General features: G+C 42.8%; 1 protein-coding gene across 1 annotated transcript in view; it reads left to right on the top strand.

Annotated features, from left to right (window-relative positions):
• Positions 1–427: 427 nt before the first annotated feature.
• Positions 428–18527, top strand: part of CRACR2A (calcium release activated channel regulator 2A) — a 96953-nt gene continuing 78853 nt past the window's right edge. Inside the window, exon 1 of the mRNA XM_018557921.1 lies at positions 428–544. The gene's annotated coding sequence lies outside the window, so the exon portion shown is untranslated. The remainder of the gene's footprint in view (positions 545–18527) is intronic.

The following is an 18527-nucleotide window of genomic DNA, read 5'->3' as shown; positions in this document are numbered from 1 at the left end:
TAAGCTCATCAAAACGATGTCACGGCGAATGCGTGCCGTAATGAAAGCTAAAGGAGTCCCAATGAAATATCAGAGTGTGTAACTTTTTTTGGCCGGGCAGTGTAAATTCAAGGCGGAATATTATTGCACTTGTATCCTACTATGATCTAAAAGGCACACACAAAAATTAATCGTCATAAAGGAATGAGGATAAAAGAGCTAAATGATGTGTCTTCTGTTATTTCTGATAGGAATCACAATGTGTCAAACTCTCGAGAACATTTCCTAAGTATACCAGTCCCTCCCCGTGGGAGGCCTGTCCTTCCACTCTTGCAGTGACAATGCCTGTTATGCTGAAACCTCCCACAACTGTCTACACCAGAGAGTCACTGTGGCTGCAGGTAACGAACGCGCATTCCTTCAGTGATTGCTGTGTAAAGTCAAGGCAACACAACTCTGACAGATGTGGATGTACAAAAAGTTCCCTTCGCTACCTCTCAGTTCCCTAGGAGGACTGGTCGTCCGGAGACAATAAGTTCCTCTTCTGTAGTTTCGCTTTGTCAAAGTAAGTAGAAAAAGTTGGACAAGTTGTAGAAATAACTGCGGCTTTGGCAGTCAGATGTTGGTTTGCTGTTACAGACTCAGCACTCGCAGATCGCTGTGTGGTTGAAAGCAAACAGATGTTTGAGAAACACGCTTGTTACACTTGTGGCCTGCAAACCACCTGCAAACAAAAACTTAAGTATCACAGAATCCATATGTGTTTGGGCAATTCTGAAAAAGACTCCTGAAAGCTACTGTATAATTATTTCATGGATTCGGAGTATGTAGAGTGTACTTTATTTTTAATTAAAAGGCCCACACAAATCAGATACTCTCCAGGGTGCTGGATTCAATTTCCACCAGGGATATTATCTGCATGGAGTGTGTAAGTTTACCTATTTGCATTAGATTACATTCGCTGTTGGGGTCGAGGACTTGTGTGTATGACTCTCTGTTCTCTGGCCGGGGCTAGGGAACATGTCATTACGATTGTATTTAATACAATCTCTCTGTTTGGGTAGATCAAGGCAAATCAGTCAGTGGCTTTTTAAACTAAAGCTGACCATGCAGTGTTTAAATTTCGGTTGAGTCCTGCAAAATTCAAAATGACGGCACCCCTTCGTTCAACAAAAGTTGATTTTTCAGTTGACTTTTGTCAAAGAAGCCGGACTGAAATTTGCCAACCGGACACTGATTGCAGCCAGTCATCTGCAGTTAACGTTCCTGCTGGTCCTAGCTGGCAGAATACAGTAGCCAGCAGAGATGATTAACTTTGAAAAGGTTGTGGGGGAGAAGGTGGTATACTGTAGCACTGTGTCCTTTTTGGGCTCATTCACACCAGCAGCCGCACTACAATGCATGGCTATTGGTGTGTGTTGCCCGTCACAGTGCTGATACACCAATCCTAGTGCATCGCATCATATTTTTTGTTGTTGTTGTTAGAACTTTAATAAAATGTCACCAGTGCCAATTCTTAAGTTCTATGGGCACAGCGTGGTACAATGTACTGCGTTGCATTGAAAAAAGTACTGCATGCCAAACTGCAATGCAGTGGTGTGAACTGAGCTCATTTAAAACAATGCAAATTGTGTTGGGGCTGCACTGCTGTGAATATGCCCTTAAAGAAGAACTCTGGACAGAATTTTTATTAACCCTTGCAGTGCTCATTTTCATCTAGGGACTAAAATAAAAAAAGTTATACTTAAACGAACCTTGGAGCCGCCTTGCTCTTAGACCGGTCCCTGGAGCCTCTCTTCCTCTCCACTGCAGCGGTCTAAGGATCCTCGAATCATCATGTCCAATACACTGTGTATTGGACGGGAGGACGCCAAGGAACATACAAGTCGCTGTAGTGGAGGAGGAGCGCGGCTGAAAGGACCGGTCTAAGAGTAAGCCGGCTCCAAGAATCGGGTGAGTAAAACTTTTTTATTTAATCCCTAGACCAAAAACGAGCAGTTAAGCCTTGCAGTGCATCGGGTTGATAATCATTTTGCCTAGATTTCTGCTTTAAAGGAGAACTATGGGGTTAGGGCTTTTCTCTGTAGTTCTCCTAAGGGTAACGGGAGGACACAAACTAGCGTCCTCCCATCACCCAAAGCTTAGTATACCGCGAGCTACAGCTACAGCTCGCGATATACTGAGATGCCGCAGCCGGAACGGATCCCAACAATTCTGTCTGGATCCACCCAGCTGCATGAGTGACAGCTGGCTCTGCCTGTCTAGAGGCAGAGCCAGCTATATCTGCCCCCTCCCCTGTCCATTCCGCCAGTCAGCGCTGGAGGATCAGACAGGGGAGGGGGGGAATCCCTGCAGGGAGAAGTGAGTGACAGTCACAGCTTTCTGCACGGATAGATCGAGAAGTGAGCGAGCACCGGTATGTGTTCGCTCACTTCCTGATCTACTGAGCCGACCTGTGACAGTGAAAATCACTCGCCTCATAATTCTCCTTTAAAGGTTGGCTCCACTCAAAGCTGATATTTATGTTTTGGATAGGCACCAGTCATATGAATCACTCTCTGAGATTTCTGTTAATCTATTTGCCCTTGTCCTACATAGTAAAGGTGTAACTCATCTTTAAATGATCTTCAGTCATTTCGTTTTCTCTGTCACATCGACAGCGAGGGTAGCTACGTGGAAGGTGCAGAACTACAGTGGATCAATTTGCTTTTAAAAGTATTTATGAAAAAGACAGACATGCCAGTGAAAGCACCTGCTTAACATCAGCATGGAAACTCTTGCTGAGCCCAGAATTTGAATTCTCTGTATGTGTGTTCCCATCTCCACCCACTTTAAGAAGGGGACTCCCCCTGTTGTTTTTTTTTGTCAGCAACTTTACATGATAGATAATTGAGAAACCATATTTAGATTCTATGGTATGTTGGGCAATTGAGTGCACAGCACCTTCAAATAAAAATAATATAATTGCTTTTAAGAACTAGACCATTTATTTCAGTGGTTCAATTGAAATCTACTCAGTTGTGTATGGTGCACTTTATCAGCTTGCTCCAAAAACCTGCATGGGCCACCACCACTGTAATGATAGGTGCCCACCCAGGACACCTTACCACCACACTGAAACTGCACTTTGCATGCCATGGGTCTTTTTGACCTTTTGATGCTCAGATGTAAATTAACTTTAAGTTATCATGTGGTGCACTCAAACTTTTACAAATGAAAGAGCCTGTATGGGCTTTGAAACTACATCATGAACCCTGTTGTTCTATATCATCTGCCATTTTAGGCTAAAGAAGGTTTAAAAGAAACTGCCTGCTGCGTCATTCAGTGAGATTACTGGACAGGAAGTCAAGTGTGTGTAAGAGAAAACCTTGAGTCAGGACTAGAATTCTATCTCATTTATCTTCATTTCTCTAAAGCCTCTGTAATCTTTACATAAATACTTTAAAGTGAAACTCCAGGAAATGTATTTTTACATTTTTTTGTTCCTTGTTGTGTTAAAAAAAATCCCAATTATATTCCTGTGTTCTCCATACTCCAGTGCTGTCCCCGATTATAACCTCAGTCCAGTGCTGGCGGTCCTCTTCAGGGCAGAATGACAATCTATTATTCTGCACATTTCATTATGCCATTTTTATTTGTTAGTCCTTGAAGAAGGACCACCACCAGAGGAAGAAGAGGAAGTGCTAGTGATGTCATATGACCGTCAAGGAGACTGCAGGAAAAAGGCATATATACGCTTCAAGGGTGGGGGAATGGCTGGCTTTAAATGTTCCACTTTAAATGTTATCAGTACCACTGGTTCTAGACATTAGGGAGATAATAAACAGCCTCCTTGTGATATCACTTAAAGTGACATTAAATCCTCAGATTTTTTAACATAAACCAATACTGTAATGTGTGCCTTACTGTAATCCATGGTTGTTTCCCTTCTCTTTGCTGCTCTTCCTTTTAAATCCTTCTGTCTTCTCATGCTTGGGGATAACTTCCTTTTGCAGCTGAGTGCCTCTTCCTGTAGTGCTGGCTCAGGTTGTGAACCTTCACACAGACACCATGTATCCATTTCAGAGAAAAGGCAGTCTGCTGCAAAACAGAAGTTCTGCCCAGCATGAGAAGATATACGGATTTAAAAGGAAGAGCAGCAAAGAGAAGGGAAACAACCATGGATTACAGTAAGGCACACATTACAGTATTGTTTTATGTTAAAAAATCTGAGGGTTTAATGTCACTTTAAGTAAAAAAAAGAAGGATGTACACCGTCAAAAAGGAGCATATTTCTGCAGGTGTTTCCTGGACAGCCCTGGATGCAAACTCTCTGTGTCCAGGGCTGCTCATCTGTCCCTGTATGCATATAACCATTCAGATTTGTGTCCATTTACTATGTGTGTCAGCCTGTCATTAATTTGCACAATATTTCTGGCTGTGGCCATACCCAAACACCTGTGACTCCTGGGTGCAGAAAAAACCCCTTTCTGATAATGTACAACCCTCTGCAAGCGTGTGAATGAGTCCTAAAGCTGTACTGCAAAGAAAAAGACCCTTGAGGTAGGTCTCCCTCTCCACTGCAAGGGTTAACTATTCTATATGCCTAGGGGATGCTGAATAAGGTGATATACTTTCTGTATTCATCACTACTGCAGGCTTCCACCTCTTCATGCATCCGGTCCCGTGAAGCCTCCGGTAGCACCTCTGACGTCATCCCATGCAGCAGTCCTGCATTTGCATGTAAGGATGCATAGGGCCTACTTCCATTCCAGATCGCCAAACAGGGAAGGAGAGCACCAGCTACAGAGGAAGCGAAAAGAATAAGGTAAGTATTTCGCCTTATTTACCATCTCCTTGCCAAAAAGAAACTGTTAATTGGCTCTCATCTATGAATGGCAGCTTAGTGCATTTTTACAGCTGATCTCCAGGGGAAAAAAATTTGACCCTTGCCTTACCCTCCCCACAGCAAGGGTAAATCTTTTTTGACTGGAGCTCAGTTTTAAAAATGCATTAAGCTGCCATTCGTAGAGGTGAACCAGTCGCACAGGAATTAATGGGATTTCCACTTGAAATACATTTTCATGTAGTAAAACAGTGGAAAGCTTTTACTGCTGGGCAGTACACAAGTTTGAATAGGCTCTAAACTATATCCGATACACTTTCTTTATCAGTTTATTACTGTGGATCCTCCACATTAGAGGTCAGAATATGAGTCCCGCCTTTGTCCTTCACGGTATTAATCATTTTACAGGTTATACCGATATACACGTGAGAAGAGAATCACGCTACTAATCAAAAATGCAATAAACACAACTGGCATACTGTAACTGTCATTATTTTATATTTTTGTTATAATGTTGCTTCCATTAGGGTGGTTGGGATTTTGTTATGGTTCTAGTTGGTCTTGAGTTGGCAATAGGAACAATATGCCTGATAGCTGAAAAATCATTTGAAAAGGTGATAGATAAAATCCATATTACAAAAAAGTTGAGTGCTGTCAGTACCACCAGGGCTGTGGCAAAATTGCAAATCCCATCAGATCTCTGCCTCTGGCAATCATGCTTGCGGTTGTCAGGGTCTTGCATTGCCTCATGGGATTTGTAGTTTTGCAACTGCAGGAGTGCCCAGGTTGCCTACCCCTGCTTAAAGTATACCTGCCACTTGGATAATGTTATTCCAGTGACCGGAAAGCCTAAGAGAATGCATACTTTATTCACAGAAAGGAAATCTCATGAAGGGAGATCTGTATACAAATGCCAACTTTCCAGTTTAGAAGTCCCCTCCCACACAGTGCTTAATTGGCAAAGACTAGAGAAGTGCACTAACTCCAGCCTTTCTCAATCTCATGGAATGCCAGTGCTCAGCTGAGGTTCCTATAATTCGGCAAAGTACAAGCACAATGCACAAGGATGCAGCACTTGTAGCTGTCTAATTTTGGGTGCTGCTGTACTAAGTGACAGGTTTGATTTCAGCAAGTTGATAAATTTAGAGGTTTCAGAAAAATCAGAAAGGTTATTTTAGTAATGTGCTATGCTACGTGTTGTTTGTGTGTCAGTCTTGCAGTTTGGGTTTTGGGTTTCATGCACTTTTTGTATCAGCTCAGTCTGCACTCTGGTTTCTTCATCTGCCTGCACACGCAGGTACACCACCATACAAACCTGCTTTTCCGCTTGTTTGCTCACTTCCTTTAAAGAGGCCATGCAGCGAGAAGGCAGATCTTCGTGAATGACTCATTAAAGGATCTCAGCAATTTAAGGAAACAGGCTGAACTAGAGAGGGTGCTTAAAGAAATATTAAACCTACAATGCTAGTTACTGAATGACAATTAATCCAGGAATTTGCGACCACGATAAAAGTGCTTGTCTGTGCAACTTCTTGCTAATAAGAATTGTGTTTATGTAAAAGGATAATTATACGTTTCTGCAGTTATCCTTTCAGACCCAATTGTAGCTTCTTAGTAACTAGATAAAGTCTGGGTGCTGAATAAATGAATGAATGGGCCCTTTAACCCTCTGGAAAGGGGAACTTGTCTGCATTAAGCTGGGCATACACTGTTAGATACTTTCATTCAGCCTGTGGGCTGAACAAAGAAGATTGAACAGACTCGTCCATCCATGCTAAACAGCGGCATGAGGCAAGAGGCAAATTATTGGCCGGATTTGAGGGAGCAGCCCCGCACATTTAAACCCCTCTGGTTCCCCCACTCACCCGTCGGGACGATCGAATCATCCCACCCTCCCGTACCCCTTCCATCAGTATTAATCTGAGTATGCCCCCTTATTGCATACTGACCATAGTGACCGTGGCACACCTCAGGTCAAGGTCAGGTAGGATCATCATCTGCATGTTACAGGTACGAATCAGTGGGGCTCAGACTACAAATGAATTTATTACAGGTATTTATATAGCGCTGACAATTAACGCAACACTTTTACATCATACACGCTCACATTAGTCCCTGGCCTCAAGGAGCTTAAAATCTATGGTCCCTATCTCACATGCATACATACAAGGGCCAATTTAGACAGTAGCCAATTAACCTACCAGCATGTCTTTGGAGTGTGGGAGGAAACTGGAGTACCCAGCGGAAACCCACGCAGCTATTATCTTCTGACAGCTTGCGTTTGCCGCTGTCAGAATACATGAATAGCTACCGCAGCTGATAGTCTGCTGTCACTGTACGGCAGAGAATTTTTGGATTGCCTCCTTGAACAAAAGTCAACTTTTATCGAACCGAGGTGTGCCAGTAGGGCCGCAATTCAGTCACTGAAATGCAAAATTCAAAGTCAGCAGGACACGGCCAGAATTTGAGCAGTGTATGGCCAGCTTAAGGGCCCATTAACACCATGCCCGGACCATCTCCAGACCAGACCAGATTGTTTTCAGACCCAAAATGCATCCTAATGGAACGCAGTCAGTTCCAGACCAGACCAGAAAAATACTGCATGTCTTATTTTGTCGGGTCTGGAATGCATAAAAACACATACAAACGCACTTGAACACACTGGAATGCACCTTTTAGACCATTTTAAGCTAACAAAAAAAAGTAAAAACGATGCAACAACGTGGCAAACCGCAATGCATTGCGTTCCAGATCTGGTCCGGAAAATTGTGTGAAGCTGCCCTAAAACATAGCATTGTTTAATGTGGGAATCTGGTCATGCAAAAGTTTCACTCTAAGGGGTATAGGGGTTGTCCCTCAAATTGGTGGGTTAGGCAGAGTCTTTTTGTCATTCACGACATCATGCTACGAGACAAGGCTACTAAATTTAAACATGTTCACATTGGAGGTGAGGAGATTAAGGGGGGATATGATCTCCATGTACAAAATGTTCAATGGTGGTAGCAACATTAGCGATAAACTGTTTAAAATTAACTCCATTACAAAAACTAGAGGCCACCACCTAAAATTGGTGGACAAAAAATTCTAGCACAAGGGGCGAAGGGGGTTCTTCACAGTAAGATAAGTTAGGGTCTGGAGCTCACTGCCACACGCGGTGATTTCAGCAAATAATGTGGAATTGTTCAAGAAACTTTTGGACGATTTCTTAAGGGACCGTAATATACAGGGGTACAGGTACTCCTAGAACGAGATCCTAACAGGTTGGACTTGATGGACTAATGTCTTTATTCAACCTCAAATACTATGTAACTATGTAACTATCAGAAGCAAAGGGGCATGTGCACCAATGCACAGGACAGAAGTCATCTCCAGCTAGTTGAGTGTGCGAAAAACATATGCACAAATTCAGGGGTAATTTACGGTTAGGCTAATTCCTTTGAGTGAGGTTCCTCTTCAATATGTCAAACAACAAGTCAATTGTTGTTTGATATTTGGATTGAATTCATATACTTTGCTAAACCAATAAAACTGTGGCCTTGCTCTTCCAACTTAGTTTTGTGGTTTTTACTCAGCAATAAAAGCAAGATATCTTGCCCCGATAAAGAAAAAATCTGGGGAAAAATTGAACTAACCCTTGCAGTGGGACAACCCCCCGTTTTTGCCTAGGAGCTAAAAAAATAAGTTCTACTCACCCGATCTGCTGAGCTGACTCCCTGCCTATCTGGTCACTGAAGAGGATCTCCTCCTCCGCTGCATAGATGGATTGTGGATCAGCGTCCTCCTGTCTATAGACTTGTATGAAACGTAATGACACAAGGATTCTTAGACCGCTGCAAAGGAAGGGGAGAGAGGCTCTAAGGACCGGTTTAAGAAAAAAACAGCTTGAATGATCGGGTGAGTATAACCTTTTTTAGCACGTAGACACAAATGAGCTGGTAACCCTTGCAGTGCAGGGGTAGCCCCACTGCAAGGGTTAATACATTTTTCCCCCAGAGTTCTTACTTAAAGTGTATTTACAAACTCAGTTTCCTGTTACTGAAATTGAGATAAAAGCTTGCAAAGATCTGCAACTCAAACATGTCTAAAACATACAAAATATTTAAAAAATGATTTTTAGATATGCTGTGTGAATAGGAACACATAACAAACATATAGTGGGGAGGTTTCTCAAATTTGGTTGCAAAAGTGGAAATACACTTTAATTAAGTGATGTATGTTCAATGCCTATGTTGCACAGGGATCGTGAGGGAGTGTGTTAAAAAGGCACTGGAGTCCATATACATGCAAAGGCAAAACTAAAACCTTTAACATCATCATTAATTCACATCCTGAACTCACCCAGTCATTAACCTAAGAAGCTACATTTGGGCTTTAAAGTGTAGAAGAAAGAAACCAAATCCCTCTGTCCATCTTAACCTCCTCAGTTGTCCCTATTTTTGGTCTGCCATTAATGAAAAGTAGGGCTGGTAATGATTAAAATTTTCGTGTTCGATTAATCAAAACTTTTTAAAATCGATTAACTGATTCATTTCGATTAATTATAACGTGTCCGGTGGGTCCGATCGCCGACGGGACTCCCGGAAGCCGGCGGAGAGGTGAGTGTTTTTATTAGCGATCAAAATAATTTTAATCGATCAAAAAGTTTAACGATTAATCGAGAAATTAATCTTTAATTTCCATAGCCCGAATGAAAAGGTTCTAAAAGGTGTCCATCTGCTTTGGAGCCTTTATCATATCTCTTAAGTATCTTGTTTGCTGTTTCAGAAAGCCAGTATAGAGGAAAAGTAATGGTGGAACAAAAAATTATTATGGGTTTTACCAATTCTTAATGGCCCGCATAACTGTGAGCATGGCAGGGGCGTGTCCATTGCTGTCCACTGCCTAAATAAATTGTGCTGGAAGGTGTCCCTTTTTCTCATCGCAGAAAGTTGGGAGGTATGTCCAAACCTAACAACAAAAACTTATGGGGAGCCAGAGAGTTTGCAGTGGCAGCTGTGTGGCCTCCATGGGTCACACAGCGTGGATCTAGCAGCAGTGCGGACAGGTGATTATTAGATTTTGGGGGGTTCTGCTTTGTGGGTAATTTGACGAGGAACTTCACTGCCACCCATGTGTATGTTTTTTCCCCTCATACCGTTGCGCTGGGGTTTTACACAATTCAATACTCACCTGCCCAGGGAGTCCAATGTTATCTTGCCAAATGCCAGGTCCCACGCTGCCATCTTCATTTCTGGCTTCATCAAGAGCCGGCTGCTTCTTGGGGAATGAATTTAGGCAAAATTACAATGATAGTGACCACACATATAAGGGCACATGCAGCAGTCAGCGATTGGGAGGCTCCCAATTGCTGACTGCTGCATGTGCCCTTTTGTTTGTGGTCACTATCATTGTAACTGATTACTATAACCCTGAGTGCATTTCCCAAGGTGTTCCCTATTTGAATTATACCTGAAGCCCTGATGAAGGGGGTCTGTATTTGTTCCTGAAACGAGTTGGCACTTTTATGCTTCTATTCTTACCAATAAATACTCCTTTGGACTTTGTTTGGTGGCAGCTGTCTTTTTTGTGCTAATCGACTTCTCCAGGTCCCTCTCCTGCCCTCTGTGGGGTCCCTTGTAGGTGGTAGTGCAGCCACTACCAAGCAATTGAGCCCCACAAAAGAAATCAAAAGAAATGACTAATTAAAGATCACAACGTCTCTCACTCTTTCTTGCATGTGTATCTTCCTGGTTCAGTCAGACGGCCTTTGATGAAGCATCACCAGCTCTGTTCCCCCTTCAGCTGCTGTTATCCTTAGGTCTGTCAGTGCCTAGAGTTGAAGAGCTAAATTCATCCTGGGAGGAAGGTGGGCACCTTTCAGCTATTCTGGACCTGTTCTCATTACCCACAAATAACAACCAAAAACACATAGAAGGAAATACAAACCACAAATGCAAAGAGCACTGAAATAAACTAAACTACCCTAAAACAACTTTGTAAGAGAACAAATATCTCTACAGAAGAAAACAAAATAGCAGATTGTTTTTTAAGCCTAAACAGAATAATTGAGTAAGCGAAATCAAGATTTTCCACTTCAGTGAAATATCCTCGACAGCGAAACTGGTAATTTCACCGCAAAATCAATTTTCCTGAAATCAGTCAGCTCATCAATAACGAAGAGATGGGAACAGACTGAAAAGTTATGTTCACGTGATTCCAAAGGAACTTTTCCAATACTGTTGATTGTTTGCTGTGCTGTCAGTCAGTAAGAAGTAACGGAGGAAGCTGCAATGGCGATCAAGGATCCAAACCATTAATTCTCCACTATTGACTACTCAGCAATGGCGACATAAACTTACAAAGTACAATTGGTCCCGGTATTATTTCAAATGTGACAGATTTACTTTAAATCACTTTCAATGCTACCAGACCTCAAATTGGAACTTTAAACCTGAACAGAAAAATATATAAAAAACACATGCACCTGGGTGATGGAGACTGGTGCTGGATGGAGCGAGCCGTGAAGTCCTTTTTTTGTCTATACACACAATCTAATCCATGTATGCAGTGACTTAACGTAGCCCCATAGCCCCATAACAAGAAGTGCCTTAAAGAACCTTTTTGCCAGGGTCGCTAGGTATTATTTTGATAAAACTGAACATTTAGGCCCTGTTCGCACCTGGGTATTGTGGTTGCATGGATTTTTCCGTGCGGAAACGCCTACATGAACAATTCCCCTACATTCCTATGGGGACCGTTCATGCAAGCGCGTGGATCGGTGCGATCCTAAACGCCTGTCGCCTGAGCTACTTTTGTCGTGCTGACCAGCACGTTTTCCATATAGATTTCAATGGAAATGCGCAGAGTTGCACATTTTTGGGTGTTTCTAATTGTGTTTCAGCGCTGAAACGCAACTAAAAACGCCCCAAAACGCCCTTTCAAAAATCTTGCGGAAACTGCGCTGAAACGCTGCCGTCCTGGTTTGAATAGGGCCTAAAAAAGATCAAAAACAACTTCTAGAATAAGGTCAACCTGCTAGTACTCTATGGGGTCTATTCACGAAGCTGCCAGCTTCGGCCCCAGGACCCCTTCGGTTCAGTAGAACCGAAGGGGTGCTGTACAGACTATTCATAATAGCCCATACAGCTCCCGATCATGGCCGAGCAGCTCGGCTGAGCGGCTCAGCCGAGCCGAACGCATATGCATCAGCTCGGCTGAGTCGTGCTGAAATCTGAAGCTGGCCGAGAGGCCGGCCATTGGCCGCCGACAGCCTGCTTCTGACAGCTGGGCGGAGCCAGCCGTGATCTTACGGCTGGCTCTGGCCACTTGCAGAGAGATCAGCGTCCCTGGTTACCTGCTAACCAGGGTCACTGATCCCCAAACAGGTAACTCTCCCTGGCGCCCCGGGAGTCTCCTGCTCCCGGCCGCCAAGGAGAGAGACACTGCTGTGTCTTTTTTTCTTTATTCCGGCACGAGCGATGTCAGAAGAGAGAAAAATAATAATTAGGTTCGGCTCAGCCGATCCAGATGTTGGATCGGCTGAGTCAAACTCCTTTTGCACTTCGGGTGCTGAGCATGTTCGGCCGACCCGAAGCCACTCGAAGCCACTCGAAGCAAGCCGATGTACGGCTGATTTCAGCCGATGTATGGCTGAAATCAGCTGTACCAGCCTGAAGTGAATAGAATAGAATAGAATAGTGTTCGGCTCACTTCACTTCAGATCGGTCATTCACTCGGCTGCCCTCGGCAGCTTAGTGAATAGACCCCTATATTGTTCATCTTTAAACATAAGTCTATCTTTATAAGAACTTCCTAAAATCTGCTGAACAGGCTCAGACTACAGAGGGAGGGTCAGAAATGTAAGCCTGTCTAGGGCTATTGCATTGCACAGTGTTGTCAGTCAAACACTGGGAACTTGCGTACAGGAGATAAGGGGGAATGATAACCTCAACACTCTGCAGATGCCCTTTACTGTAGATTGAGCAGTCTGGAAGTGTGGTAGATGCACTACTGAACTGCAGTGGAGATGAACGAGGTCACCAACCTTGCTTTTCTGTCTGCCACGTGTGTGTGAATAACAGGATTGGTTGAACAGAATTACAAATGCTTGAGTAGTAAAAACAGTTAACATTTATGTATTTTAATTTTGTGTTTAGCTGTTAGCTTTGAGCTCAGTATTAATTGACTCACAGCTCTGCAATGTGCATTACAACTTCAGTTTGATAAGAACCTTGGAAAACAAATGTGTAAAATGTATTGGAAGGGGAACATGTTTTAATGTCTATAGAAAAGTCAGCGCCCCTTTAAATTGTTGGACTAGAAAGCTATTTGTACTTGATATACAGTAAAAACTCTAACTTTTTCAAATGAGAATTGTGCTAAATTTGCTTTTCTCCAGAATAAAACCCCCTGTGTTCCCTTTGAAGTAATATTTTTTGCTGGGACAAATACATATGGTTTATGAAGATTAAAAAGGAGGCACAGTGCAGCGGAAGACCAATCGAGCAAATTTATCACAGTGACAAGTGGTTTTGTTAAACTGTGTAAAACAGAGCACCATATAATGAAGCTTGCAGGGTGTTCTTGAGCTGAAAAGGGATACATTTTGTGAGAGAAAAACGTTTTGTGTCTTAAAAAGTAGAAAGAACTATAATGTAACTATAATTTTATTTAAATATACCTTAATCTAATGCTTAACAAACTTAGACATGAAGAAGGAATGATCTCCCCCGCCCCTGAGGACTTAGCTCTGCCCAGTTCTTTTGTTGAAACATATTTAGATTGGTGTTATCGCAAGTAGCAGTGTTATGTGGCCCATATCTTTCTACTGAATATCTAACAAGGGGTGGGCCACCTTTGAAATAAATATAATGCTGAGCAAGTTCACCATCTATGACAGCGTTTCTCAGCTTTTTTTTTAGTCATGGCACCCTTTAAAAATATGCAAAAGCTTGAGACACCCCAGTCTAAAATGTCATAGGTTTTAAGGGGGACCCCATGCATGAACCCACAACAAAAATGCACCTTAAAAATAACAACCCCCCCCTTCACATCAAAGTGCACTTTGAAATCACAATCCCCCCCCCTTCATATCAAGGTGCACCTTGAAATCATGCCCCCCCCTCACCTTCACATCAGAGTTACCCTTTTCATCAGTAGCCCCCTTAACATCAGGAGCCCCTTTTTGACGTCAGAAGCCCCTCTTTCACATCAGGGTTCCTTCTTTACATCAGTATTCATTCCCCTCTTCACATCACAGTCCCACTACCACAAGATTTTGAGGCACCCCTGAGGAAGCCAGACAGCACACCAGGGTGCCAGGGCACCCAGGATGAGAGGGGCTGATCCAAGAGAAAACACATTTATTTTAGATCATCATATGCTTTAAAGCGTCATGGAAAACTGTGACATACGCAGGGGCGTATCTGCCGCGAGGCAAACAAGGCGTTTGCCTGGAGCGGCAGATTCCCTGAGAGCGGCAATTGCTGTGGTTCTCTCCCCTTGACAAATGTATTCATCAAGGGAAGAGAACTGGAGGCTATAGTAGCTGCTGGACATACGTACCCATGGGAGCACAGCACGATAAATGTGGTTGTACAGTCACATGATGCTGCAGAGTTATGAAGGGAAGCTGCTTGTGCTTTTACAGAGTGCAAGGTCACATTACCATACATCTATCCCTTGTGCTTGGTCAAGTGACATAGATGGTGAAGTGTTCCTTCTCGGCCTTTTGGCTAAGATCAAGTGTAGTATCTGTTCTTATCAATTGCCTCCTGATGGGGATGGGTGCTTGCTTTGGTCTGGCCGGAGGGTTCGGGGGGCGATCTTTTAATAAAAGACTCAAGCAAAGTTTATATAAAAAAGTAACAAAATGTCGGACCTGGAGAAGACTGGCCTTAGTGCCAACTGAAATTTTTTTTATATCTATACCACCCTTACATACCTTTGACATTGCAGAACCATCAGGCCTCCCTGGTGGATTCCAGTACCATTATTTTTCGAAGCACCTTTATACAGTATTCAACGAACCAACTTGCGTATAAGAGTGGTCATGTTTACTGGATCTAGAAAAAAGTGGTACATGCATGAATCCATAACCAGGGCTACTTGTTTGGTTGCAGGCTGGCTGGCAGGTTGGGGCTGTGGAATTTTTGTGTTTTGTATTGTTGTAAGCCTTCCCATTGTGCTCCCTGCTATAAAGGCTGGTTATGGATTCATGCATGTACCACTTTTTTCTAGTTTGACTATTTTTGGTTAGGAGGATGCACTGGGGTCCCAGCGTGCATTTTTGGTTGCTGGGCCCCCAGTGCGTCCCTGCACCTTATCAGGAGGAGTAGGCTACCTCCAGGTACACCTGCATGCAATCTATCGACTTCATTAATATGCTCACACTTGGAGACTCAGATACATAGAGTTAGGACCACACTTTGCAGAGGTGCCTTGGCGCGGCAGTGTGGCTTCTACATATTTTTGGCCAAAAGTTTGTGCAACTAAAACCTCTGATTTTAACGCATACTGTTGACAGGGCTACTTGTTTGGTTGCAGGCTGGCTGGCAGGTTAGGGCTGGGGAATTTTTGTGTTTTGTAATGTTTACTGGATCTACCTGGACGCCGGTTATTACAACTTGTACCCGTCTCTAAGGCCCGACATAGTTGATTGTTATCATTCTGTACATTGGAGTTTTATGTATTTGTCGTAATCTGCTTTGTAACCCTGCTACATCTAACTTACAATAAAAATGTATTTGGAAAAAAAAAGTAACAAAACATAAACATAATATTAACTGAACAGAAATCAAAACATAAATATTAAGTACACCTCAATGTTATATAAATATACACAGACAGGCAAAGCTTCATTGCTGTAAGAGGCCCGTGGTGCTGTGCCCCCTGGGGTTGGCATCCCAGGGGTGCCAGAGAATCATTTGCATGTGGGGCCCCACCGTGATTCACTGTCACTAGGTCACAGCACTTCTTGCTATTTCTGTACAGTGCCTCTATAGCAGGCCTTATGGCTAGCTCGGGAGCATAATTTTTGCACTCCGTCCGCAAGGCCTGCCAGGGTGGTGCACTGGCACTTTATTTATTTTACACACTTTATGCACGATTGAGCACATATTTTTGACTTCACAGAAGACAGAGGGTGTGGGAACCTTCGGGGCCCTTCCTGATGTCGGGGGTGGGGGTTGGAGGTTCTCTGACCTCCACATGGGTTCCCCTGCCTCCCCCCACTTAGGAGTCTCTCTACGGGAGAGCCCCCACCTAGTACTCGGTGGACCTGTTTCGGCAGGTCCATGAGGAGAGGTGTCCGCCGGCCTTCGGGTAGGTGGACCTAAGTCATTCTTGCCCCTGTCAGGAGCCTTGCGCCCCCGGGGGTCAGGAAATAGAGGCCCTTTATCTTCGGAGACAGGCCACACATGCTCCGAGATCCAAGCTAGCAGATGAACACTTGCTGGAGACTGTACTGTCCCTTATGATCTTGCACTGGGTAGAAAGTTCAAGGAAGCTGAGCTGAGAGAGGTGGTTATATATAGAAACATGATGATATGGACTGTGTAGTCTAACCTAGACACACTGTGCAACTGTTACAGTAGGAAAATGAAGGCAGGACAGCGAAAATTGAGGTTAGTACAATGTCTATATGCATATCTACTTCTGTGACTTCAACTGGGATTTAATAATGGTGGACAATAATCATTAGGGAGGAGGGCTATGGACTCCAGACTGGGTCTACCACCATAACCGGGGCCCTAATGCAGCTGTGACTGCTGCCTCTACACCACGGAAGACCCAAAAATCAGCTGTTGCATGAGACTATGGTCAAGTCTTCATAGGAATTTATGAGTGTTTTCAGGGTCCATTTGCTATATGCCAATATAATCCAGTAGGAGTGGATGATTTTTAAGAATACCTGGTTATTTTATAGACCTTGTAAAGCAGTTCCTATATACTCTAGTATTTCCACCATGTGTTTATCTGTTAGACAGAACTGCCCATTCATTCCACTTTATACCTGCAAGTGTGGAAAACAAGCTCTTCTACTTTAGGAAAGGATATTTGCAACATTATTTTACATGACAATATCTAATGTCATAATAGAAGAATGGAAGCGACACAGAGACAGCTACACTAATTACCATTTTTTTGGGCTTGTAATGATTTTGTAGGTAGCATTTATATGACACATTGCTAAGCATAGCTTTCTTTTACTTGGCTAATAATTATCATACACAGATTATGCTGACACCATGTAAAGTATAGTTATCATAAATGAATCAGGCGATCTGAAATGTTGTAATATGTAGTTTAATAGAGAAAGTGATAAAGTAGAAATATTGCCTTACAAGAATTGTACAGGTAACCGTGTTGTTAAGGTGTATGTAAACCCAAATCGTAAAACATGAAAATTGGGTCACTCATATAAAGTGCATCTATGTGCTGACTCTTTTTTTGTCAACTGGTTATCATTACTAATAAAATACACGGCGATCCTGCCAGTTTCAAACTCTTGAGTCACTCTGGGTTGGAGTGACAATGTTATACATGGACATCTCTCTCCCTCTCTCTCTCTGTACAAGTTTGTGCCTGATCATTAATGCATTGCTGATGTTAACCTATTCCCTTCATGGGTGAAGGAGGGACCCCAACACACATGACAATTCAACAAAGCTCTGTTTGAAAAATTGAAAGGTGTGAAAGAAGTCTTAAAGTAGACCTTTACCGCCTTTGGCTAAAAATCCCATCAGCATGCAGATCTGCATGCTGATATGAAATCATCTTACATTCATTAGTTAAGCAAAAATATTTTTATTATACTTACAATTTCTTGTTTTCTTCCTGCTGGTTCGCTTTGGCAAAAATAATGTAATGTGCCCAAGCGTTGCATCCTGGGAAGGTTACATCAGCAGAGCATTGCTGGGAAATCTCATATGTAATCTCATCAGATCTCAGGGAAAGGCATTGTCCTACCCTGAGATGATGTGCATGGTCACATGTCCTAGTCACATGTGCCAGAGTTGCAGGAAGTAAAGGGAGATCTAGTAACCTGCTCTTAGTAAAAATAGGCGCTGTGAGAAGAATGCAGAGGAAAAGAATAACAAGGAATGCAAAGAATGAAAAGCCGGCAAGTATCTGTTTTTAGCTTATCATTATTTGCAACATTTCTAAAGGTGTATTTGTTGTTGGTTTAAAGATATGGGTAAACTTCCTCTTTAAGTAGGGTATACATGGAGCGAATTTCAGCCAATTTAGTAAGGACCGGACAAAATTTGCTGCGGTGGTGTCCCTATTCCATTGGCAGAAGTCAATAAATTAGATTGATTTTTGCCAAAGGAACATGTTGGATAATCTTTGCTTGAATGGTCCGGCTATCCTGACAGTGGGCGATTCATCTATTCATACTGTTCAGCGTGGATGGAGGTATCTGTTGTATTTGCTTAGTTTAGCTCGCAGGTTGAATGAAGAAAATATAACCGCGTATACCCTACTTTAGTCTGTAATCCATTCAGGCAAAGCTTTCTTCAACTTCTGTGTCACATTTTGCACTTCTATCTACAGCAAGTTTGTAATTCACATCCTATTATTTAATGTGCAGGGCTGTGTAATACACTAGAGCCTTATAAATAAAAGATAATATTATGAGGAAAGATTATGATTAAAAAAAGCTCCATCAAATCCCTATTGGGCTGTTCTCAAAACATTAAAATGAACACTAACCCCCCCCCCCCTAAATAAATAAAAATTG

Source organism: Nanorana parkeri, unplaced genomic scaffold (assembly GCF_000935625.1).
Source record: "Nanorana parkeri isolate BGI_ZX_2015 unplaced genomic scaffold, ASM93562v1 scaffold14, whole genome shotgun sequence".
Classification (NCBI taxonomy): Eukaryota; Metazoa; Chordata; class Amphibia; order Anura; family Dicroglossidae; genus Nanorana; species Nanorana parkeri.
This window is presented reverse-complemented; position numbering and strand designations above follow the sequence as displayed.